The sequence below is a fragment of the Cannabis sativa genome, chromosome 8 (assembly GCF_029168945.1).
Source record: "Cannabis sativa cultivar Pink pepper isolate KNU-18-1 chromosome 8, ASM2916894v1, whole genome shotgun sequence".
Lineage (NCBI taxonomy): Eukaryota > Viridiplantae > Streptophyta > Magnoliopsida > Rosales > Cannabaceae > Cannabis > Cannabis sativa.
The window spans coordinates 9911874-9931489 of NC_083608.1; the positions used below are offsets into that span (position 1 = coordinate 9911874).

The 19616-nt window shown below is 34.2% G+C and overlaps 1 non-coding gene across 1 annotated transcript; it reads left to right on the plus strand.

Annotated features, from left to right (window-relative positions):
• The first annotated feature begins 15580 nt into the window (after positions 1-15580).
• LOC133030708 (small nucleolar RNA R71) lies at positions 15581-15687 on the plus strand. Its single transcript, XR_009684256.1, has one exon. It is a non-coding gene; the product is annotated as a small nucleolar RNA R71 (small nucleolar RNA).
• Positions 15688-19616: the final 3929 nt, after the last annotated feature.

Genomic DNA, 19616 nt, shown 5'->3' on the forward strand with positions numbered 1-19616 from the left:
CCAATTGATATAAAACCTCAATCTTAGAAATCTCCTACTTGTATGGGCAAATCAGACTTAGAGTTATATTAGTAGTGGTGGTCCAAGATAGAATTACTCATTATATTTGGTATAAATTTAAGTCTTTGACTTTAATTTTAGATTCCAAATAGAAATTTTCTTATATTTCTAATTCCAGAATACAATACAGTTACACTTTCTCAAGTGTTTAATATCCATCTTCCATTAATGGATTCAAACTGTATGGAATATGAGTTAGGTATTCTGTGACCAGGATCCACTTGCACTATTCTAAGAATTCTTTTATAAACCTAAGTCATCAAAAGACACTACCACATTTTTTTTAATCTATGCATTTGTATCTTGTTCATAGTGGATTTGACAAGATCAATCTCTGCAAAGAGTTAATATGCCTATATCCACTGAAAGTAGTTCATCTCATTCGCAGATGGATGTACATTCAGGGGTGGATATGAGTTTTTCGTTGTATTCTTAAAACAATAACTCTAGATTATACCTTTTAGCAAGAAATTTGAAATGTTTGAAAAATTTCATTAATTTCTAGCAATGGTTAAAACCATTAAGGTAAGTGGTTAAAGATCTTGCGAACTGATAGGGGTGGAGAAATAGTTAGTAGATATGCAGTTCAAAGATCATTAAATTGATTTTGAATTATATCCAAACTTACCTCCCCAGAAATTTCGAGTTGCATATTGATGATTAGTTACTAGTCGTTGCCTAATTCCTTCTATGGTAATACAATTTCAGAATGATGTAATGGTTGTATACTTAATGTAAATCATTACTAGATTCATGGATGACCTAATCAAAATCTTAAGAAAAGCTAGAACTGTTAACCATGGTTTGTTAGCTGTTCTAAGTGATTAGGGGTGGACCATCCCATTGTCAATAGATAAGAAAGTGTTTGTTCAAACAAATACTACTTTTCTAAGATAATGACTAAGTCTGAAAACAAGTAGCAAATAAAGGAGATATTTTTCTTGATTCCAAAAGTGTTCTATCATCTTATATAACATATGATGATCCCACTGCCTCTATTGTCTTGTCACAACCAAAGAGGTTAATACCATTTAGTTTTCTTCGACATAATTCACGGTACCTTGTCGTAGTGGGAGAGTTTCTAGGAACTCACCTTCTTATGACTTGGGAGACACTAGTGATTAAAATCCATTGTGAGTTTAAACAAGTAATGGATTGTCAAGATAAGAAACTAAGAAGAAAGCCAATAGAACTATGGTTTAATCCATTCACATGGAGTAACCTAAATTTTTCTATTACAAGGACTTAAAAGGAAATTTTCGTTTATAAGTCTATTCAATGGACTTAACAAAACTTCCTGTTCCTAGTATTATAGGTTTGAGTTTATCTAAACCTATGGCTTGTGGTATACCTGGTAATTACTTACTCTAATGCAAGCAACTTACTTTAGTAAGATGCTGAAGCATTTTCTTTCTAATGGCAATCTATAGAAGCTTCACAACTTCTTAGGCATAGATTTTATCTAAGGAAAAGTCTCAACTATTCCAGAAAAGATAAAGCTATGAAAGAATTTCTTAAATCAACAGTGAGAGGTCTTAGATATGCTTTTGTATGCCTTAGACCAGACACCTGCTGTTGAGTGGGAGTAATGAGTAGGTATCAGATTAATCCAGGAGAAGAACATTGGAAGACAATCAAGTAAATCCTAAGATTAAAAAGAGGAACTATATGTTAGTCTATAAGAGTGTGTTTAAAACTCTTAGACTACACCACATCAGATTTTGAAATTTGCCTTTGTGCTAGAAAATCTTTCTGATAAGATGGTGGTTACTATGGGGGTGGAATAGTGATTTTGGAGAAGTGTAAAAACCTATCTGAAGTCTCTAGGTCTACCAGGGAGAGACTGAATGTTAAAGCTGCAGGAAAGGTACTTATTCAGTCTAAGGAAAGTTCTATACATCTTTGGCACCATTCCAAATTGCCTTAAACTACTAGTGTTAATTTGCTGATTAACCAAAAGTAGTTGCCAAAGGTATAGAATCCAGTATCCCAAGAGAGTAGACATATAGAGAGGAATTTCACATTATCAATGATTTTGTGATTAAAGGAAGAGTAATGGGGGAGAAAAGGTTGTGTTTAATTCAACCTTTCAGATCCTATTACGAGGAGTTTACTACTACTACACTTGATTTGTATATCGAGGTGTTGAGATTATTTGAAACGCACTTTTTGTTTTATATTAGTGCAAGTGGGAGTTTGTTGGGTTTTATGCCCTAAATAAAACTCATTTCAATATAATCAGATTTACTTATTAATATAGATCAGAAATAACATTTAATGTTGCATGGTTCACATGATTTATTTCATGATTATATGTACATAATGTATAAATTCATCTGAAACCCTTTTCACATACTTGATCCTGTTTATTGTGCCGTCAACACATTGGAAAGTAAACATGACTATGTGAATAAAGTTTCCTAGATTTATCAGAAATAGGGTTTTACTGATATGATAATCTACAACAGAGTTTACTTGCATTTGGAGAAATGCTATGTTCTTTCCAGAGCATTGGTTAAAGTAAAGCTCAGGTTGGATGCATGGAGTATGCATCGGAAGGGACCGATATTGAACTTTGACTTAGACTTATTAAACTTACCGTAATATCAATTCAAGTCAATATCGCATAGTTGATCCTAGATCAAATGTTCTTAATCCTATTATGATTAGGCTCAATCTTGAAAGGCTATTCGTGTTCTTTGATTTGTTAGTTAAGCCTACTTTTAGGTCAGGGTGATATGTACATTTTGGGAACACGGTAGTGCAATTGAGTGGGAGCGCTAGCATAAACATGGAATCTATAGCTTCTATCTGGCGAATAGTAAGCAAAGGATGATCTCCTTCGAGCTTGACCAAACGAACATAAATGGTGGAGTACTCATTTCACATAAGCTGAAATATCATTTATACGGGGTCAAAAGTTTTAAGGAATAAATACATTGTAGCGTGTAACGGTAATTTAATCCCTTTACAGTGTAGATCATTCATATAGAGGATCATTGATCACATTAGGATTATAACAATGGATAACTAATGATGTGTCTATATGGTGGAACATATAGAGCATTCTATATACTGAGAGTGCAATTCTAAGTTCTATGCGTGGATTCAACGAAGAATTAATAAGTTAGTGAATTTTAGTGCTAAATTCCTGATCTACTTATTGGAAGCTCGGTTATATAGACCCATGGTCCCCGCACTAGTTGAAATAATATTGCTTGTAAGACTCATATAATTGGTTTTGATTAATCAATTATAATTCTCAAATTAGACTATGTCTATTTGTGAATTTTTCACTAAGTAAGGGCGAAATTGTAAAGAAAGAGTTTATAGGGGCATATTTGTTAATTATGATACTTTGTATGGTTCAGTTAATAAATATGATAAATGACAATATTATTTAATAATTATTTATAGTTATTAAATAGTTAGAATCGACATTTAAATGGTTGAATTAGAAAATTGGCGTTTTTGAGAAAATCAGATGTAGAAAAGATAAAACTGCAAAATTGCAAAAAGTGAGGTCCAAATCCAGTATGTAGGGCCGACCACTTTTGTAGGGTTTTTCCCTCTGATATTTTCATTATTTTAATGCCAAATAATTCAAACCTAACCCTAGTGGAATGCTATAAATAGATAGTGAAGGCTTCAGGAAATTCACACTAAAATTTCTACACTTTTTCTGACACTTCTGAATCAGAAAAAACTGAGCCTTCTCTCTCCCTATCTTTGGCCGAACCCACTCTCTCTCTCTTCCTCTTGAGATTTCGAAATTCTTAGTGTATGAGTAGTGCCCACACACATCAAGTGATACCTCAATCATAGTGAGGAAGATCGTGAAGAAAGACTTTCAGCAAGAAGGAGTTTCAGCATCAAAGATTCAGAGAAAGAGATCCAGGTTCAGATATTGATAATGCTCTGCTACAGAAAGGAATCAAGGGCTAGATATCTGAACGGAAGGAGTCATTATATTCCGCTGCACCCAATGTAAGGTTTCCTAAACTTTATATGTGTTTATTTCATCGTTTTAGAAAGTTCATATTTAGGATGTTAATCAACATACTTGTGAGTAGATCTAAGATCCTGGTAAAATAATTTCCAACACCGTTAACTTCCATTTGGGACCTTTCGGCCAATGTATCAGTTTCCAGTGTTGGGTCTTTGACCTATTTCAAAATCCACAAATTTCCCGACATGTACACCCACAAATTTCTCGATATTTGGCCTTGTGGGATTCTTTCAAATGTCACGTTCGGTCTCGTGGTATCTTAAAGGTCGTTCGTTATACCCACACTTTCCAGCCCCAAACGTGAGGAGGGTGTATTAAGAGTTAGTCCCACATTGCTAATGTGTGGAAATAAATTGTGATATATAAGATGAATGGGCTACTCCTCCCATTGCCAATTGATTTTGAGATTGAACCTCATTCACCTTATCCCCAAATTTTAACAATTTTATGAGGCTTTTCCACACAAAAAAAATAATATGTTTCATTAGTATCTAAAAATACATTTTGGTTGTTTAAAAACAAAAACAATACATCTTGGTTGTTATGATTTTAAGACTCTTTCCATAAAAAGTGTGCTATATTTGACACAAAAAAAAGACTTAGTGATATATTTGCATCAATTTTTAATGTTGTGCTTCAATGCACCATTGTAAACTTAATAAAAAATTTAATATTTTCATTAAAAGTGTGAAATAATAATAATTTTATTATGTAAATCTTGTGTTAAATTCAGCACAATATTGCTATGCGCTAAATTTACATCACATTTTATTGGAGTATAATTTATTTTTATTTTTTACTAAATGAACTATAAATACGACCATGTTTATGTAAGATTTATAAACAACTAAGAATTTTAATATAAATAATATTGAGAGTTATAGAGGTTTATGTTGGAAATTATTTTACCAGGATCTTAGATCTACTCACAAGTATGTTGATTAACACCCTAAATATGAACTTCTAAAACGATTATGAAATAAACACATATAAAGTATTAGAAACCTTACATTGGGTGCAGCGGAATAATATGACTCCTTCCGTTCAGATTTCTAACCCTTGTATCCTTTCTGTCGCAGAGTATTGTCAAGATCTGAACCTGGATCTCTTTCACTCCTTCTTTAGTGCTGAAACTCCTTCTTGTTGAATGTCTTTCTTCACGATCTTCCTCACTATGATTGAGGTATCACTTGCTGTGTGTGGGCACTACTCTAATCACTAAGAGGTTCGAAATTCAAGAGGAAGAAGAAGAGTATAGGTGGCGGCTAGGGTTTAGAAGTGAAGGTTCAGGTTTTTCTCTAAAGGAAATTAGAAGTAAAAGTGTAATTTTCCTGAAGCCTTCACTATCAATTTATAGCATTCCACTAGGGTTAGGTTTGAATTATTTGACATTAAAATAATGAAAATATCAGATGATAAAGCCTATAAAAGTGGCCGGCCTAGGCAATATGGATTTGGGCCTCACTTTTTGCAATTTTGCAGTTTTATCATTTCTGCATCTCATTTTCTCAAAAACGCTAATTTTCTAATTCAACCATTTAAATGTCAATTCTAACTATTTAATAACTATAAATAATTATTAAATAATATTGTCATTTGTTGTGAAAATTATATTGATTTATAATTGTCCAAGTGTACACAATCACAAACAAGTAATACAATGATAAGTAATCAAAGTTCGTCTCCACAGGGACTTTTTACTAAATAATGCAAAATCAACTAAGAGCAATTCCAAACAAAGTAACACATTAATTCACGAGAAAAATTTATAACCTTGATTCTAAACTTGAGAACTAATTTTTTAAACTAAATAAACTAAAAATAAGAAACTAAAAGTGATTAAAGTGGTGGTAATTTCAGATTTGGAAAATAGACTTGGGTGATTAATTTCCACTTGTATGTCCCAGTTGATACAAAGAATGACTCCAAAGAATGACTCGGAATCCCGCAGTTAACAAATTTTAAAAAAAAAAACCAGCAAGCTTTTTCCAAAACTTGCAATACACCATTCATAATCTCACAATGCATTCCTACATCAGTTTAGATCACAAATAGCCCAATAAAGCATCAAATCTTTAGTTATGCATGGTAGCAAAATATTCCTATTTCACTACTAATTAATACCTAAAAGAAAAGGTAAAAATCATGCATCAATTAGAGGGGTTCAACTAGGTCTTGCTTTTCCAAGTAAGATCTAGCTTGCTAAATGTTAAAAATGGCCAAAGATTAACATTCAATCAACATTTAATCACAACTAATTGAACTAAGACAAGATTACTTCATCATTGCAAAATCAAAACACTAGTCCATACAAGGGTTCATAACCACCCAAATCTCAAAGAGTTTAGTTCATAGCTGAAATTAAAAACAACAAACCAGAAAATAAAATGTTCATGGAGTTTAAGAGAAAACTAGAGAGAAGAAAATGATACAAAATGAAGAGGAGAGCAAGAGAAATGAGTTTGAAGCTCAAATCCTCTCTTTGTAGGTTGCCTTCTTCTCCTTCTTCTCAATCTTCTTCTTCTTTCTTTGTACTCTCTTTCTCTGTACTTGATTTCATTTTTTTCTGCTGTAAATTTCGTACCGTCCATTCAAAGTGCAGCCACCATATCTCTAATGTCCTCCTCCTTTCTTTTTGCTCCCCAATTAGGGTACCAAAGTTTACCCTAATTGGAAATCCAAGTCATCACCCACTTGTCCTTCATTTTCCACATGTTTGTTGAGTCAATAGCCAAATTCTGCCACCTCAGCTCCTTTCTTTCTTCATTAAAGCCAGCTGGACTATCTGCCAAAATAAACTTACTGGGCTGACAAATTGCTACGCGATGATTGCTATAGCAATGCCAGTCAGCAATAAGCATTTTTCTGCTCCTTTTTCTCCTTGTCCCAAATATTTCCATATACCTATTCTTGTATTTTTTTGCTTAAAACACATAAAAACAATAACATAAGTCTATTTAACACTTACTAACACACACACTTCCATTTATTACAAAGACACAACAGACTAAACACAATTACATAGTATAGACATTAATTTCTCCACAATTCACTTTAAATTCAAGCTTAAAGATATGAAAATAACTCTAAATCTTAGAGTTATCAACACCCCAAACTTAGAATCTTGCTCGTCCTCGAGCAATGACAACACAAAATAAACAAAATAAAACACAACAACAAATTTTTACACAAAGACTCAACATACAAGACAAATGAGAGATTTCATAGAAATTAAAGTTGGCCTAGCGAACATTGATGCTCTCAGAAAAAATGGAATTAAATGGAATAGGAAATTGCTTGCCGTAACTTTATATGCTGCCCCTTTAAAGTTTTGTCATTGGATAACATTAATATTTCCCAAAAGTCACCTAATCAACAATTCATACAAGTATATCCCACCTAAACTTTGAACTTTCTACAACTACCTTAAACTTTTTTTTTCTTTTTCATTCATTTAAGCTCCATAAGTTGGATTAGTGCACTCCTCTCCACTAATGTAGTCTAAACTTATCCACTTGATCAGTAGGACTTTACTAGACTTGTAATGTTAGGCTTGGGTTAGGGTATGTTAAAGGATGTATTTAAGCTAGCTCAACACCGAACCACTTCACTTGTCAAAAACCGAGCCTCTTCCATGATTTTTTTTCTTTTGACCCACTTCCCTCATTCAATACTCACAAGTACTTGATATTAAAATTGACTTCTCTTGCTATGTTTATTCTCTTTTTTTTTTTAAACTAAAATGGGTGGAACACCCCAAACTTAGTTGCAAGTATATATATATATATATTTTTTCTTTTCTTTGCTGATTTTTTTTATAGGTTAGAAAAGAATTTATTACTATATTATACTTATATATAGCAAGAGAAAGTTAATTAAAAATGCATACTAATATACCTTGTGAGCTAATTCACCCACCCCAAACTTACAACCCAACATTGTCCCCAATGTGACTAAAAGTATAATCTTGAATTAGCTTGCCACAAATTACACTCACCGCACTCACCCCAAACTTAATGTGAAACTTGGCTCTTGACAAGTGAGCAATTAAGTTAGGACATATGTAGAAATGCAAATTAGGATTGACGTGATATGTATGATCGGGTTGGGCAACAAGAATAGGCTAAACGGCTCAAACTTGGGTGACTAGGGAAAAATTCATTTAATAGGGAAGGTTAGAAAGGCTCAAACGTCCAAGGATGGCCTAAATCATTTTTAAGGGACAAGTCTAACTAGGATTTTTCCTCAAGGAGATGCACTAACCAATTCTAGATGCGAAAATTACATGTGAAGTAATCGTATGAGAAATGCAAAGCATGGTGGAAAAATAAAAGTATAAACTAGTGAGGAGAGACTAAAGAGAAACATCCATAATATCCAACAATTCAGCATGACAAGGCAACAAATAAAATTAGGCAACAACAATAATGGAATGAGCGGAAAGTATCATCATCGAGCAGAACACTAGGCCACAGCACAACTCATAAATCTCTCAATGTCAAACTAACAAACACATAAGCGACATAAAATAAAAGTTCCAAGCACAAAAGACAACACACAATTAGCACAATACAAACTAAAAGCGACACATAACAAAATATATATATATAAAATAGTTTAGGTATAGGAAACTCCCTCTACTCGGAGTCCTCGTGGGGCTCCTCCGGATTCGATGTTGATGGCCCAGTCCACGGGTCGAGAGCTTGCTGAGAAAATAGCGGGAACTTGGGCTCAAATCGTGGCGTCACCCTCTTGAATGTTAGGCATTTTTCTTTGGTTGAAGACTACATAGCCACAAAGAAATTCCCCTCTTCTTTTCTCTTTTTAAAACTTGTCCAACACCACACCTTGTTTTTTTTTTTTTCCCACCACTCCAGTCTATCCAAGTTCACAACAATAATTTTAAAACTACTCCAAATATTTCAGCACACTTCACCAATTTCAAAAATCACCCACACTCAACCCAACTACTCGGATTGCACATTCCCACAATATATATATTACAATCTATCCACACACCAAACCAACACTTCTAATCACACCAAGAATTTTAAATTCACACCAATAATTTTCACACTACACCAAATCCACACAAACAATCACAACCTTAATTGACCATGGTACATTCCCCCTGTATATATTCACAATCCCATATATCCAAAGCACAATACTAATAACTATCATCACAATAGCCACGGCACTGCAGAACTCCCAGCTCTTCTCTCTTTTTTTTATAGCCATCCACACACCACCTTACACTTCTCAAATCACAACAATATTGTCAAACTCACACCAATATATATATATTTTACACTACACCAAGCTTCATCACCGCAGTAATCTATCCACAACCACTTCTCTTCCAAAATTACCACTCCCCAAGTGACACCAAATCCAATTTTTAAAGCATCCCCATACACAATTACACCATTAGTTAGTCACGAAAACTCCAAAATTACACTAAATCTTCAATTGTTGCATCAAACATTGCAACGTCTCTCTAATAATTCTAGAATTTCATTGTAATTAAATTAAATTCCACATTCACTTCAATCAACATCTTGGCAGCCATAGCAATATTAGTGTAATCCAAAATAATATGAAAATTTAACCAACAAACCAGGGAGATTCGAATGAGCCGTTGATGATGGTGCTTTACTCGACTGGATCGCTGATCTTGACTGTGATGAGTGGCTGCTGAATGGATGTTCGTGGTTATGGGCAACTGAGATGGTGAGGATGAATCATTGGTGCTGCTGATTGCTGAATCGTGAGGAAGGTGCAGTGATGAAGATGGTGGTGTGAAAGAATGTTGGTGATTCACGCTGGAATGGTCGACTTCGGGTGTTGGTAGGGCACGACGAAGCTGGAAGTGATGGGTTGGTGCTGGTTGAACGGAGATGGTTCGTGGTCAGCAGGTGATGGCGTGGGTGACTTCGGGTATTGGCTGGGTTGAGTTAGGCGGAGGTTAGGATAATGGGGGTTTGTGGTTATGGTGTACGACTTGGTGGCTGAGTTGATGAATCGGAGGTGAATTCTCGTGTTGGTGACGGGCTGAACTGAATGTGGCTGGTGAGGCCGAACTATGGGTGATGGAGGCGGCTGGGATAGTGATTGGAGTGAAGATGGTGAGTAGGGTTGAATATTGGGCTAAGGAGTGAGGTATTGGGCTGGCTGACTAATCTAAGAGGGGCCCAGTTTGAATCAAGCTTTGAGGTAGAGCATTTGACTTAATTCAGGGACTTACTAAGTTTTGGGGCCAATTTGATTTAGACTGAACTCCAATTTCAGCTCAAAGAAAAAGAAAAATACAAAGTACCAAGATCAAATGATTGGTCTGATAAAGACAACTTCCCCAATGATTGCATCATTAAAAACATTTTTTTTCACATGTTTTTTATCAGACCAAGTACTTTTTTTTCAAAACCCCAATATCAAACCCTTGCTATTAACTGTTGCCAAATAGACTTGCTAAGCCTTTGCTATAGCAACTGGGCATATCTCTTCCACCCCAAACTTAGTTTCTTTGCCCAACTTGAAATTTCTTCACTTCCACAACCTTCTTCACTTGATTTCCTGCACATTGAAAGAAAATAATTTCTCAATTTCACCATGACAATTATTTACTAATTATATAATATATATATTTTTCTCTTTTTTTTTTTTTAAACTTTTCTTCTTGCTTTTTTTTTTCTTAGGGGTGCCTTCATTGAGAATTTTTTTTCTTTTCATTCTTTTTTCATTTTTCATTTTTTTTCAATTCAATCTTTCTTTTTTTTTCTTTTTATTTTGGCACCCCAAATTACAAACATAAAGCATCCTTCAAGGTGATAGAGGTCTTTTCTCGGTTGACCTCTCCACCTCCAAACTTCACTCCTTGGCCTTTCACTAAGAATTTTCTTCTTGAAAGTGCATCACGAAGTTCCACCACCCCATCGGGATATACTCTTACCACCAAGAAAGATCCATCACACCTTGAATCTAGTCGTCCATGAGTAGCCTTCGTTAAAGAGTTAGAAAAAATCACTTGTTGCCCAACTTCAAACATTTGAGACTGAAATTTTCTACCAAGCTTCTTTTTCTTTCTCTTCTTTTTCGGTGGTTGTTTAGAGTTAAATGATGCTTTGTCTTTGCTTTCTTGTGCCTCGTGATCCTTAGCAATTTCTTTAAGGAGAATCTTCTTTCTCACCTTCTTACCAACTTTGAATTTGGACTCCTCAACCATGTTAGGATCCATATCTCCAATTGCTAAGCATTCTCCTATTGCATCCGGAGCACGTATGGGATGAAAAACCTTGAATGTGGCCTGCTCATCTTGAGCTCTCATGGTGAGTTCTCCTTTTTCAACATCTATCAAAGTCCTTCCCGTGGCAAGAAATGGCCTCCCTAAAATGATTGGAACTTCCCCATCTTCCTCATAGTCAAGAATAATAAAGTCCGCCGGAAAGATGAACTTATCTACTTGTACCAAAACATCTTCAATTTTTCCATCCGGATGAGCCATGGAACGATCCGCTAATTGCAAAGTGACGGTGGTTGGCCTTGCTTCTCCAATTCCCAACTTCTTGAAAATAGACATGGGCATGAGATTAATACTAGCTCCTAAATCACAAAGAGCTCTTCCAACATCCCGTCCCCCAATAGAAATTGGAATTGTAAAGCTGCCCGAATCTTTCAATTTAGGTGGAATTTTATTCTTCAACATAGCGCTACAATCCTCGGTCAAAGCGACCGTTTCAAACTCGCCAAGCCTCCTTTTCTTTGTCAAAATATCTTTTAAGAACTTGACATAATTTGGCATTTGCTCTAGCGCTTCTACCAAGGGAATATTGATATGGAGCTGTTTCAACACATCCAAAAACTTCCTAAATTGCCCATCTTGGTGCTGTTTTCGAAATCTCTGGGGAAATGGAAGGGGTGGTTTAGGACTAGAGCATACTGGTGCGGATTGCTGACTGTCAGGTTGCTGACCCTTTGCTGTATCAACTGGACTGGTATCAGCAAATTCGTGGGCAGTTTTGTTACTCAATTTTTTGTCGATTTGGATTGAAGTGGGCTCCCCACTACCCTTTATTTCCTCCTCAGAATTTTTCAGATGCTTGCCACTCCTTAGCTGAATGGCGTTGCATTGTTCCTTCCCATCCCTCCTTGGATTCTTCGTGTCACTAGGCAAAGAACCTTGTGGCCTAGCTTTTAATTCATTGGCCAAATGTCCAAGTTGCAACTCTAAGTTTCGAAGAGAGGCAGCTTGACTTTGTATCACCGCATCATTTTTGGCCATATAATCCCGCATTAGACTCTCCAAAGAACTCTGTTGGGAATTTTGAGCATGTTGTGAATGTCGCGGTTGTTGTGAAAAACCCGGTGGATATGCTTGTCTTCCTTGGGCTGGTGCGGTGCTTGAGCTTGCTCCTTGACCCCCCAAGACAAATTAGGAAGATTCTTCCATGCTTGATTGTAAGAATTTGAGAATGCCCCATTGTTCACTACCACAAAATTGGGCTTTAGAGGCAGTTGTTAAGGGCTTTCAGCGTCGGTATTGGCGAAATTCGCTACCAACGCTGTTTCGGGTGACGCTAAAGGGTTAAAAACAACCGACGCCATAGGAAGACCCTATGGCGTCGGTTATTTCATAATAATCGACGCCATAGGGGTCCTATGGCATCAGTTGTTTCATATAACCGACGCCATAGGACCCCTATGGCGTCGGTTATTATGAAATAACCGACGCCATAGGGTCTTCCTATGGTTTTTTTTTTTCAGCTTCCAATTATGTATTTTAGCATAATTTATATATATTATTTTATTATTAATATAATTAAATTAAGTATAAATTATATATAATAACCATAAATACAAATTAAATTGAAAAGTTGAATATATACACATCTACATTACTCTAAGTGTTTGTATATTAGCTATCTTTTTATTAATATTTTATATTATGTGTTTGTATTTTTGTAGTATATTAGTATATTTTTATAATTTTTTTTTTAATATATTAGTATCATTTTTTTAGTGTATTGTATTTTTGTAGATAAAGGGTTAAACTTTGCATGAAATTTTTTGAAAACTTTGAACATTAATAACTTTTGATCCGGTTGTCCGCTTGAGGCGATTTTTTTTTTTTTGAACTTGGGTATTTTTTGTGTTTTATTTTTCTATTTTACTTAACATAAACTAATAGAATTCTTATTTTAAGTATTAGAATCAATGTTTATAATGTATTTGTTAATTTTATTGTGTTTTGGTATATTGGTAAAAACTTATCAATTTATCCTTTTGGTCACAAGTTCAAATCCCAATATAGACCTTTTTTTGTATTTTTTTTTTATAGCTTACTATATCTATCCTTAGCACTCAACAATATATATCCTATGTATTACATCAATACTATTCTAAAATTACTCTAAGCATTTAAAGATTATCTAAATATATATGAAAAATATTCTTATAAAAGTAGGTTAAATAAAGCATACCTTATACCAAAAATTATGTACTTGTCTTCCGATAAAGTCACTTCCGATAAAATCCTAACAATCAAGTTTAAGAGAAATTAAAATCAAATATTATCCTAATTTTACTGAAATTTCGACAGCATAACGACTATAATTGAACGTTTCCGAAAAATTCAAACCTATTATAATAACAACAAAACACAATTCAAAACAATATGAAATAATCACAACAACATTTAGCAATATAAAAATTTACCACCCATTCGACTGCAGTACATGTATTCACAGAACCTACTTCACTAAGGATGAATATTGAAGATATTCAAACTCATCTAACATGCATATTATTTCACCCATCGATCCGGCGCATTACAATATATTACAGAACCTACTTCACTACGGATGAATATTTAAGATATTCAAACTGTACTAAGCATTCATAATTAATTTATAATAACATTTAGTGAGTGTATACCTCGAGCTAACTAGAAACCGATCAATACCAAATAAGTCAGATCCTTGCAAATTGACCTCACAACCTACAACATAAAGAAATACTACAAAATTACAAATTTTTTTATTTAGCTACTTACTAGTTATATAATTTATGAGTAATTAGTTACTAACTAGTTAATTTATTACCAACTAGTTAAAAATACATGAATAGAATGAAAATTAGTAACTTGCTAAGTAGTTGTAATTAACTATCTACTAGCTACTAAAAAAAATAAAAACACATGAATAAAATTAAAAATAGAAAAAAATTGATACAAAATAGAGTTAATTTTTAAACTTTTGTTTCTAAACTAATTTTTTAGAAAACAATTTCTAAACTTTTATTTTAATACTCTCTTATCTCATTCTCATTCACAATATTTAACAAAACTATTAATTAGTTTAAAATACTCAATATATACATATACAATATATAAAATACTCCCCTATTTATCTCATTTCTCATTCACAATATATACACACACAATACATATTCAATACAACACAAAATGCATACATATATACTCTCCTATATCACATTTTTCATTCACAATATATACACACACAATACATTTCTCATTCACAATATATACACACAATACATATTTAATAATATAGAAAAACCCTAAAAAAATTTATAAAATAAAAAATAAAGCAATGTACATTACTAAAATTAGTAGAAATTAAATTTATACCTTAATAGACGTTGAAATGCAATGTCTTCTCCACTAAAAACGGTGGACGGAGGTATAACCACCACCACCACTACCTCTACCTTCGGTTTACCCTAAAAAATGAGGAAAAATGTGATATTTTCAGGTATATAGTTTTAGGTATGAAAAATAGAAGATTTAGAAACAAAAATGAGCTAAAATGGTGAAAAAATGGTGAAATGGGGGTGGTTTTTCGTGGTGGTTGGCGGAGAGGGTTTGGGTTTCTCTGGTTTGGGGGTTTCTGGGTTGGCTGGTCGAATGAGGAAGATGATGGGCTGGGCTAGGGTTATAAACCCTTTAGGCGTCGGTTTTTTTAGAAATAACCGACGCCATAGGGGGGACACCCTATGGCGTCGATTATTTCCAAAAAACCGACGCCATAGGTGGTGTCAAAATCCCTTCCAAAAAATTCCAACCCTATGACGTCGGTTCTTTAATATTTGCTGAAAAAAAGTGCCTCTAAAAGCTTGGTTTGTAGTAGTGGTTTCTCAAACGCATGCCCTTCTCCACAAAACACACATGAGACATCATCACTTCGAATGGCAGCAGCTGGTTGGATATTTTTAGAGTTCCCCATGCTCAAATTCTTCAAAACATTCGTCATGGAAGCCATTTGAGCTGTCAAAGCCATTATTGCATCCACTTCAAGAACCCCCGCCACTTTTCTACTTGTTGGAGCTCTTGTGTTGGACCATTGGTAGTTATTACTTGCAATGGTCTGCAAAATCTCAAATGCTTCGTTGTAAGACTTCGACAAAATAGCACCATTGGCCGATGCATCTAACACCATTCGAGAAGCTGCATTCAAGCCATTATAAAAAGTCTCCATCTGTATACAATGTGGAATGCCATGATGTGGACACTTTCGCAAAAGTTCCTTAAACCTCTCCCACGCATCACTTGTGGATTCATCTTCAAGTTGTTGAAAAGACATTATCTCACTTCTGAATTTTGCATTTCTAGTAGGAGGAAAGTATTTCCTCAGAAACTTCTCAGCAAGGTCATTCCAATCGGCAACAGAATCAGGAGGCAAAGTGTTGAGCCATGATCTAGCTCGGTCTCGTAGTGAGAATGGGAATAGCTTCAACCTTAACACTTCTTCACTTACTCCTTGGATCTTGAAAGAATCACTCACCTCCAAAAATGAACGGAGATGGAGGTCAGGATCCTCAGTTGGCATCTCGCTGAATTGCCCCACGGTTTGGAACATTTGGAACATCACTGGCTTGAGCTCAAACTGCGGTGCTTGTATTTCAGGCCTCACAATGCCTAGATTGAGCTCATTAAACATGGGGGCTGCATACTCCCTTATAGTCCTTGCTCGATCATCTGCCAATATGATGGGATTAACAATTTGTTGAGCAATCCCATCATCATCAAAATTCTCAGCCATGATGTCTCGGCCCTTAGCCTTTTGAACCCTTCTTCTTCTTCGGAATGTGCGTTCAATCTCGGGATCAATAGGAGCAAGTTCAAAGTCCTCTTGTTGGTTCATACACTATAGATACCTGAGATTTCAAAGACAAACCAGCAAGATTAAAAGCACAAAAATTCTTAGAATGTCAATTAGTTGATAAAACAAAATTTAGAACTTAAAGTCCCTGGCAACGACGCCAAAAACTTGTTGTGAAAATTATATTGATTTATAATTGCGCAAGTGTACACAATCACAAACAAGTAATACAATGATAAGTAATCAAAGTTCGTCTCCACAGGGACTTTTTACTAAATAATGCAAAATCAACTAAGAGCAATTCCAAGAATTTCAAATAAAAATAAAACAAAGTAACACATTAATTGACGAGAAAAATTTATAACCTTGATTCTAAACTTGAGAACTAATTTTTTAAACTAAATAAACTAAAAATAAGAAACTAAAAGTGATTAAAGTGGTGGTAATTTCAGATTTGGAAAATAGACTTGGGTGATTAATTTCCACTTGTATGTCCCAGTTGATACAACAATGACCCAGCAATGACTCAGCAATCCTGGCAGAGTTAACAAATTTCAATAAAAAAAAAAAAACCAGCAAGCTTTTTCCAAAACTTGCAATACACCATTCATAATCTCACAATACATTCCTACATCAGTTTAGATCACAAATAGCCCAATAAAGCATCAAATCTTTAGTTATGCATGGTAGCAACATATTCCTATTTCACTACTAATTAATACCTAAAAGAAAAGGTAAAAATCATGCATCAATTAGAGGGGTTCAACTAGGTCTTGCTTTTCCAAGTAAGATCTAGCTTGCTAAATGTTAAAAATGGCCAAAGATTAACATTCAATCAACATTTCATCACAACTAATTGAACTAAGAGAAGATTACTTCATCATTGCAAAATCAAAACAGTAGTCCATACAAGGTTTCATAACCACCCAAATATCAAAGAGTTTAGTTCATAGCTGAAATTAAAAACAACAAACCAGAAAATAAAATGTTCATGGAGTTTAAGAGAAAACTAGAGAGAAAAAAATGATACAAAATGAAGAGGAGAGAAATAGAAATGAGTTTGAAGCTCAAATCCTCTCTTTGTAGGTTGCCTTCTTCTCCTTCTTCTCAATCTTCTTCTTCTTTCTTTGTACTCTCTTTCTCTATACTTGATTTCTTTTTTTTTTTTTTCTGCTGTAAATTTCCTACCCTCCATTCAAAGTGCAGCCACCATATCTCTAATGTCATCCTCCTTTCTTTTTGCTCCCCAATTAGGGTACCAAAGTTTACCCTAATTGGAAATCCAAGTCATCACCCACTTGTCCTTCATTTTCCACATGTTTGTTGAGACAATAGCCAAATTCCGCCACCTCAGCTCCTTTCTTTCTTCATTAAAGCCAGCTGGACTATCTGCCAAAATAAACTTACTGGGCTGACAAATTGCTACGCGATGATTGCTATAGCAATGCCAGTCAGCAATAAGCATTTTTCTGCTCCTTTTTCTCCTTGTCCCAAATATTTCCAAATACCTATTTTTGTATTTTTTTGCTTAAAACACATAAAAACAATAACATAAGTCTATTTAACACTTACTAAAACACACACTTCCATTTATTACAAAGACACAACAGACTAAACACAATTACATAGTATAGACATTAATTTCTCCACAATTCACATTAAATTCAAGCTTAAAGATATGAAAATAACTCTAAATCTTAGAGTTATCATCATTTATCATATTTATTATCTGAACCATACAAAGTATTATAATTAACAAATATGCCCCTAAAACTCTTTCTTTACAATTTCGCCCTTACTTAGTGAAAAATTCACAAATAGACATATTCTAAATTGAGAATTATAATTGATTAATCAAAACCAATTATATGAGTCTTACAAGCAATATTATCTCAACTAGTGGGGGGACCATGGGTCTATATAACTGAGCTTCCAATAAGCAGATCAAGAATTTATAATCTAAATTCACTGACTTATTAATTCTTCGTTGAATCCACGCATAGAACTTAGAATTGCACTCTCTGTATATAGAATGCTCTATATGTTCCACCATACAGACACATCATTAGTTATCCATTGTTATAATCCTAATTTGATCAATGATCCTCTATATGAATGATCTACACTGTAAAGGGATTTAGATTACCGTTATGTTGGAAGTTATTTTACCAGGAACTTAGATCTACTCACAAGTATGTTGATTTAACAACCTAAATATGAACTTCTAAAACGATGGAAAATTAAACACATAAAAGTATCAGAAATCTTACATTGGGTGCAGCGGAATATATGTCTCCTCCCACTCAGATCTCTAACCCTTGATTCCTTTCTGTATCAGAGTATAATCAAGATCTGAGCCCGATAGTCTTTCTTTGTTGTTTCTGAATTCTACACAGCCTTCCTTACTATGATTGAGGTATTACTTGATGTGTGTGGGCACTACTCTAACACTTATAGATTTCGAAACAGTGAAGGAATAGAGAGAGAGAGGGTGGCGGCTCAGAGAGAATTTTCAGAGAGAAAATTCTGTCAGAATAATGTTGTGAAACAATTGTGTTGAAAACTGAAGCCTTTGCCTTCTATTTGTAGAAGACCACCCAGGGCTATGATTGAATTAATTGACATTTAAAATTGAAAAAATCAAAGAGAAAAGGAAGCTTAAGTGGCCGGCCTAGGCATTGTGGAAACAAGGCTTGCCACTTTTCCAACTTTCCTTTTCCTACACTGATAGTTTCCTGTTTTGTCAAAAACTGCCAATTCCTTTGTTCAACCACATAAATGTCAAATCTAATTATTTAATAATTAAAATTAATTATAAAATAATATATTGTCATTTATTTTATTAATAATAAAACTAATTAAAGTTTCCTAATTAATAAATATGCCCTTCAAAATCTCTATTTACTGTTTTGCCCTTAATAACTGATAAATTCTCAAATAGACACAGTCTATCTTGAGAATTATAATTGATTAATTAAAATCAATTAAATGAGTCTTACAAGTAATATTATCTCAACTAGTGGGGGGACCATGGGTCTATATATCCGAGCTTCCAATAAGCAGATCTAGAATTTACCACTTAAATTCACTGACTTATTAATTCTTCGTTGAATCCACACATAGAACTCAGAATTGCACTCTCAGTATATAGAATGCTCTATATGTTCCACCATATAGACACATCATTAGTTATCCATTGTTATAATCCTAATGTGATCAATGATCCTCTATATGGATGATTTACACTGTAAAGGGACTGAATTACAGTAACACCCTACAATGTATTTTATCCTTAAAACACTTAACCCTGTATAAATGATATTTCAACTAAGTGAAATGAGTACTCAATCATTTATCTCGTTTGGTTAAGCTCGAAGGAAATCACCCTTTGCTTACTATTCGCCAGATAGAAGCTATAGATTCCATAT